Source organism: Parasteatoda tepidariorum, chromosome 3 (assembly GCF_043381705.1).
Source record: "Parasteatoda tepidariorum isolate YZ-2023 chromosome 3, CAS_Ptep_4.0, whole genome shotgun sequence".
NCBI lineage: Eukaryota > Metazoa > Arthropoda > Arachnida > Araneae > Theridiidae > Parasteatoda > Parasteatoda tepidariorum.
Window position 1 is genome coordinate 71916522 of NC_092206.1, and position 8360 is coordinate 71924881.

An 8360-nucleotide genomic window follows, 5' to 3' on the forward strand; every position below is an offset into this window, starting at 1 on the left:
TTATACAAGCAAAAGGACATGTGCGAGCAGGGGGCGGAGCCTCCTAGTATTATATAAAACGCTAATACGTACGTATAAACCGATACAATAAAACCGATTATATTTCTTTTCTCACGTTGGCAACAGTTTTCATTTTTAATTGATAGTTTGGCGCGCAAGAGCGCGTAGTCAGCATCATATGGCTCATCAATATTATATAAAACGCTAATACGTTTTAATTGATAAACTTCGGCGTGAAAGAGCACGTAGTGAGCATCATATTACTAATCGGGTGAATTCTCACCGAATTATCAAACAAATTCTCTCAAAATTATCTTCATTGAAGCCGATGCTTTACATCCGGCGTTCAGTACTATTTCATATTGTTTTACAACACATGGTTTTAGCCCTCTGGTGGGAAAGACTTTAATACAAAACTTACGACAGTTACTTTTCTCAACAACTGAAATTTAGAATAGTGTGATTAAGAAAAATATGTGAACTGTTTGCAATTTCAAATTAATATTGAAATGCACAGGTTTAGAATTTTCCACAGCGAAAAGTTTTCGGAACTTCAGTGTTCAAAAAAGTATACAAAAGCTAGACGTTAAGAACGTATTCCAATGAGCGAGCAAAGCGAGCATCGGATTGCGAAGCAATCCGAAATAAACTGCGAAAGCAGTTCCGGGGGTTGGCGAGCGCCAGCGATCAGGGGGCGAAGCCTTCTGGTATAATATAATAGTTTAATGTAACTAATAATAATTTATCATAATTTACAATAAATAGTATTAATAATTTAGTGCAACTAATAATAATTCATTATAACTTACAATATATAATTTAATAATTTAATGCAACTAATAATGATTTATTATAACTTACAATAAATAATAATAATAATTTAATGTAACTAATAATAATTTGTCATAACTTACAATAAATAATAATAATAATTTAATGTAACTAATATTAATTTAATAAAACTTACAATAAATAATAATAATTTGATATAACTTGTTAATAAAACAAAATATTTAATCAAACGTATTTATATTTTGTTCAATTGTTATTTTGCAAATGTGATAAATAGAAACAAATTATCAAATAAGTTTACAGTCATTGTTTCACCTACCTTAGTGAATCATACTGCACAAAATACTAATTTTTTTTGTCCCAAAGAAATTTCTAAGTTGCTAAATAACGCAGGTTTTCACGAAAAAAGTAAATAGTCAATAAATCAGTATTGATTAACACTACGAAACCGTATACAAAACTGAAAAATTTATACCGACACAATTAATTAAGATAAAAATTTCAATTTTCTGATTTTATTATTTGTTGCCTTTCCAGGTGGCTTTATGTTATCATATTAATCAAAGCTTTTTTTAGGAGTTCAGCTCCTCAAAATAAAAGTAATTATATGCAGTATCATTTGGCATAATGCTATTGATCGAGGTCATCTCCAGTAAAATTACCATAATCAACAATTTCCTGATTCCTTACTTAGGCCCTTCCTGGTGACTTTACGTTACCTTATTAAGCAAATGATGTTTTTTGAAATTCATCTAGTCAAAATAACGATAATTATATTTAATATCATTTGGCATAATGATATTGCTCAAAATCAACTCCTGATAGTCAAAAATTACCATAGTCAACAATTTTCTCATTCTGGTAGGCCGTCATAACCCATTTCCAGAGGTATCTAAATACTAATAATAGTGTACTTAGTACTTAATAAAAAACACCAATTTAAATATGAGCAGTAGTACAAATTAATAAAATAAATGAATCATCATTGGCTCCAATAATTATAAAGCGATTTTTTGCAGTTCTTCTAGATAATGGACACTTTTTATTCATTAATTTAGCTTTTAATTTTAAAAAATTCATTTTTTCATTTTAGCTAGTACCTAGTAACCAAATTAAGTAAGTATTATACTTTGTCCCTGTATGGGAATATATTTCGTGCATCTGAAAACTGCATCAATTTCCATAATTCATTTTACCAAAATTAAGCATCATTGGTGTCCATAATAGCATTGCGACTTTTTACGGCTCTCCATTAAAAATAATTACATTTTCTACAATAATTTTGCTTGTTAACGCAATTTTTTTATTTCAATTAGTACCTAAATAACTGTCTTAATTTAGCTTCATTGGCGTTAATATTTGTTTGCCAATTTTTTATGAGTTCTTAAGCAAAAGTTTTTCCTTTTAGTACATGGCTTATTATTTTACTATAATTAGTAAATGCTACCAATAATAAAATTATGCTTTTCCTTGCTTTATCCCCAACGATTTAGTGCCATTTCTTAACTTAAATCTTACAATAAATACATTTTCTACACTAATTTTGCATTTTTAAACACTTGGCTTATGTTTTATTTCAATTTGTAACTAATACCTACATTAATAAAGCATCAATGGCGTCAATAATAATTTGCCAATTTTTTATGCTCTCTTAAACGAATAAACCCAATTTCTGCATTAATTTCACATATTAGTACATAGCTTATTATTTTACTGAAACTAAAAACTATTATCAATTCTAAAATTGTTCATTTTTTTCAATACAAATACTTTTTCTTTTATTACCGTAGATTTTGAATGATTTATTTTCATAGTAACTCCATTTAAAAGCATAACTATAAGCAAAATAAGCACGTAGTTTTAGGTAATCTTAGAAATACTAATCTGGTCACGTAGTCCGCCTATGTTATAACGATTGCGTTGATCATTCAGATGACATGGCATAACGATTAAAAAGTAATTTCCTAACTCCCTAGAACTCTGTCGCTTGTTGTGTTGTTTCCGTAGTTGCTCTTATTTCTAGCGACCTCCTGTCCAATTTAACGCTTGACAATTTAGTGAAACTTGAAAGTGCTTTTAATAACTACTTTACAATTAAATAAATAATCCTAAGAAACTGAAGCAATAAGATAATACTTGATTAAAATGTTTATTCGCTTCAAAAATATACAAATCGTAAATAACAATCAACATGTTTCATGACAGTCAGCATTTAAAATCAGCGATACGAAAAAAGTGTCTACAATCTATTCAAAAATCTCTAGCAGCAAAAAAATATTTAAAAAAATTGTTCACAGATTTATTCCGAACTATTTGTTACGTTATGAAAATATGCAGAGAAATTAACTAAACATCTTAGTTTCTTTTTTATTGATACAAATATCTGATATTTGTGAATGGTTATAATGTTTAAAATTTAAAAAATAAATAAATAAATAAAACAAATAAAGTTTCCCTGGCTTATCTACGAAGTTTATTAACATGCTTTCTTCGTTCTTTCTTAACCAACATTTTTCGAGCCAAAAGATATTGATACTTTCCTTCATTTATTTTTTTCAAATTATAGTTAACATTACGTTCTTTTTTCAAACCTCTTCGTATAATTTACACATCATAACAAATAAAAAAAAAATTATGATTCTTCAAAGTCATCATGACTCCCCGATTCCCAGATATGTACCCAAAATTCTCATAAGAAACGATTAAAATTGTCTAAATACCACTTGCAATTTTTCTAAATGTTAACTCATATTTTATTTACTTATATAACTACTTCCATAAAACTACTATTATATACTGTTATACTACTTATTATAAAAAAAATCAACTAGATCAGAAACTTGATAAAAATTATGATTATCAGTTCTTTCGGAAACTTTTACCAGCAGTTTTGAATCGAAATTTCAAACACTATCAATTTAAAATAGTTTAAATCGAATAATTAACTAATAAAACTGACTAGTCGGAGAAGGAACAATACCGATTTTATTCCATACAATATTCCATTGTTTCCTATTTAATACGAAACTATTCATAACGAAATACATTTCCCGATTCAGTACTCCTGAGATTTAAAATTTCAAGAAATAGATTTTATCATTTTAGGAAACATTTAACATTTTCAGAAATGGTTAGAAATTATACTTTTTTATCTTGTGATTACTTTCAACAACTTTTCCCTTTATATAAGACTTTATATCCTTTTTACATATACTAAAGTGTCCCGCAGTGGACTGATCGTTAAGACACGGTTCCCAGTAGATCACTGACTGCGGTCAGTGTGCGGGTGGGTGACCACTTGGATCAGTCTGCGTAGGGACCGTGGATGCTCGGTATTGGACTTCGTTAAACTGCTCTACCGTAAAGATCTCGATTTCGCCTGCAGGGCGTCGGGCTACCGAAGAGGGGGTGCCATCCCCTCAGCAGAGGATCACAATTTTTTTTTATTATTTCCAATGAGCTGCACAATCGGTCTTGCCGATGAGCAGACCTAGTGCGTTCTCCAGAAGTGGTATCCACTCTTTCAGGACCACCACAATGTGTGAGATACCGTTGGTCATGTTAATTTGGACGTCTAGTTTCTGCCACACTAGATGGCAGCACCGAGACTCTATTTGGATGCTAAAGTGCACTAGGAATTTAATTTTGCCGGAAATGCCAAGAGCCAATAAGGCACTCCAGGGATCTTTTACATGCCGCATAATCTTACGAAAAGACCGCTGAGGAATTTCTGCATCCCGAAAATCCGGTGTCTGGGCCATGGATCAAACCCGCAGACTTGGGATCAGAAGGCTGACGACAAACCAACTGCGCCACCCAGCCACAGCACCAAAATTGTGATGGCATGTCTTTGAATCATCCTCAGGGATGTTTCCCTGATCGTCGATAATAGCCCATTGTGCAACTCTAGTGTGACGTAAATGAACTACAACGACAACATACACTAAGGAAAAATAAGTCCCGAAACCAAGAAGGAGTCGAGCTAGAAAAACTAAATTTGATATGCTTGTTTAAACAACTAAAAGATTATGTTTATTCAAATTTCATGATTGGCGCATAAGTTTGGCACTAGTAACGCCACTATGAACATGCAAATCACGGTTGCTTTACATAAGTGTTCCACAGTTCGTTCGGGAAGCGAGAAGGTGGATTTTCTTTCATAGATATTGCAGAAAGACTGTAGAGGAATGTATCCACAGTGCATGATTTTGTTTTATAATCGTCATAGAACAGCCTGATTTTGAATTTACGTCTACTAATGCTCACCTACGTAGCCCTGTAATTTTGAACCTAATCCAGAAAACAAGGGAACCCTGGATCAAGTATTGGGTGAAATTTTGCTTTCGTGAAGGGCATTTTGATGAGACTAACCCTCATTTGTGTTAGGAAATCACAAAAACATCCGACTGTTAGCCTGACGTCAAAGGGATTTTAATCTATGATCAATTACTACTGAGAATATTTTACGTCAGCACTGTGGTCGGAGCGAGCGGATGCGAATTTTGTACCGAGCAGCCATCGCTGGGAGTCGAATCCGGTTCACCTTATTGGAAGGCGAACGCTCTATCCCCTGAGCCACCACTTCTCACTATGCATGATTTAATTTGATTTTGTAACCATCGTTGGACAGTGAACCCAATTTTTGGGAGTTTACGAATACTAAAGTTCAACTCTGTAACCTTGTTATTTTGAACATGATCCAGAAGACAAGGGAACTCCTGGATCAAGTATTGATAGAAGTTTGCCTTCCTGGAGGACTTTTCGGTGTAACCAACACGCATTTGCGTTACATGTAGAGGGAAACCACTGAACCAGATCTTTCACCAGTCGAGCACGTATGGGACATCATTGGACGACTACTTGAGCTTCATCCACAACCAACATTAACTATCCCAGTATTATCTGATGAAGTGCTGCAGGTATGAAACTCCATCCCACAAAATGACATGCGGCATCTGTTTGACACAATGCACGCCCGTTTGCGTACTAGCATTCAAAATTCTGGTGGTAACACTGGTTATTATTTCACAATTGAAATAGTGTTTCTCTTAATTTCATTAACCGGTGATCTTGAAACTTTAATCAAGTGAAATGTATTACTCAGACATACGCATTGCCAAAATTTCTTCCACAGTTTTTCTTGGTGTTGGGATTTGCTTTTTTCATCAGTGTATTTTGTCAGTTTAGGTTTTGGTCGTAGACACTTGATTATTGATTTTAATCTAAATTTTGTGCTTATTTCAATGATATGGAGTAGAATACGATCATTATTAGCGCAATGTTATTATAATGAGTAGGTAAAACATTTTCTAGAGATAGCTTGGAAGACAATAATCTGAAATATGTTTCAATATACTGTTTAAATAAGATCAAAGCAAGATTAAATTTAGTTTGAAATTAATTTAAAATCAAATTGTATAAAAAAAAATATTTTAAATAATATTACAATTTTATAAAGCTCTTTTTCTGGAGCACAGATTATGTGAATTTTTATTTTTAGTTTATAAATACGCAATTAAACATTTTCTGAAGTTGTACAATTTATTTATATGAGGGAGATAGAGCTCTTTTTTAGCTTCAATTTTTAGCTTTTACGCATAGCAAAAATAACTTATTAACAACGTGCAATCTACTAATTGAATAAAATGCATTGCTTGTGAAATATAATTCGGCCAAAAATTAAATCCTCTAAAAATCAATTTTAGTTTATATAACTGAAATCCAATAAAATGAATATCAACGACAGAAATTTCAATGTAACAATAATAAATGGACTGTAGTAAAGATACCTTAAATGCCCACAAAATTTTCGAAAATGAAAGAATGAATTGCGAAAGATTAAAGGAGTTCGAGTTCTGTGAATAAATTTCGTAAGCGAACAGATAAGGAATTAATTACAAGGAAAAGTTTAGAGAAACACGCAAGTATTGTTAAGAGTTTTCGAACTTAATGCTCAATCTTGCGTTATAACTATTATTTCTAATCGATTCTTAAACTAACTTGAATAGCTAAGATTATATTTTATTATTCTCCAAAATCTTCGTATAATGTTAGAAATTTCTTTAAAAAAATGGTTAAATAGCTATTAATTTAATTGTTATTTTGCAATATTCAAACGAGGTTCCAGTGAACTGTACTCCCTAATTTGTGACCCTGGACTATTAGAACACGATATACTCAATCACGCATAGGTGGCAGCACCTTGCAGCTGCTTACACAAAAAGTCTATTATTTCCCTTCTCTTATATAGGTAAAACAACCAGATAAACTAATTAAACCACATTCCACGATTCATTTGATAAAACACAAGTCAAACATAACGTAACCCTAATGTCCATTACATAACGAAAAGTCTAGCTCCAGTGTCCAGTTAAATTTCCAGGCTAGTTGCAAATGGTTAAAAAAATTGTATAGCTATGTATCATTTTATTTCCAATTCAACAAATCCATTTGAATATGTATTTAAATTCATTCAAAGAGATCTAAACTATGAAAAACTTATAATATTTAAAACTTATATATAATATTATAAAACTTATAATATTATACATAGTTTAGTAAATGAATTCGGATCAACATATGCTATTTCATCCGAAGCTGCGAAAACATTGAACTAAAAACAACACAAAGAAAATGCATGTATAGAATTTAAATATAAGATATTTTTAAAAAAAATAATTTTAAACCCACAGTTCAAGTTTAAAACTTTTCTTCTTAGTGTCGTAATGTTTGTGGTGGATTCAACAGAATTTCTTTAGGAAAATAAAAATATGCTTTTGCAAGGATAATATAAAAATTCTTTATCCTTTTTTTTTTCAGATAACAAAGATATAGATTGGATAGATAGATATAGAAATCGAATCTTAAAATTAAATTCTTAAACTCTTTCAGAAATCTATAGGACTGAATAATGTAGAATTTCTATAATATTTTGAATAAGCATTAAGAAGTCTGAACGGATACAGGGAACGAAATTAATTCACGAAAGGTAGAAATGCGCTGTTGCATTCTCAAAGTTTTGATTTATTTTAACTTTTCAAAGTATGTATATAAACACTCGATTTAGTATTAACTTAATCGAGTATGTAGTATAGAGCACGACAGCTTTTAAAGTACACAGTTAAATAAGCATCACTGACGTCGGTAATAATTTCGCGAATTTTATGCCCTGAATAAGTGCCAATCCAACTTATATTTAAATGTCCAAGTGCCTAATATCTTCATTTATTACTTATAACTTGAAGGAAACTTTCTTACATATTGAATAATTACTCAATTTAAAAATTCATTATATTTCGCATTGTAGATCATATCATTCATTTCCGGAAAATAATATTTCTAAACTACTAGATCAAAATAAAAGTGCAGTCCTTTACTTTTTTATATAATCCATTACTAACTCATTCTCTCTACTTTTGGAATCCTCCATTGCGTGATATGAATATGAGATTAACCATAAAAACCATTAGAAGCTGCCAAGCTCAGCATTATTACCTTTAATGCTTGGAACATGTATTTTTGTAGTATCCAAGCAAACGTTTCATATATATATATATATATATATATAT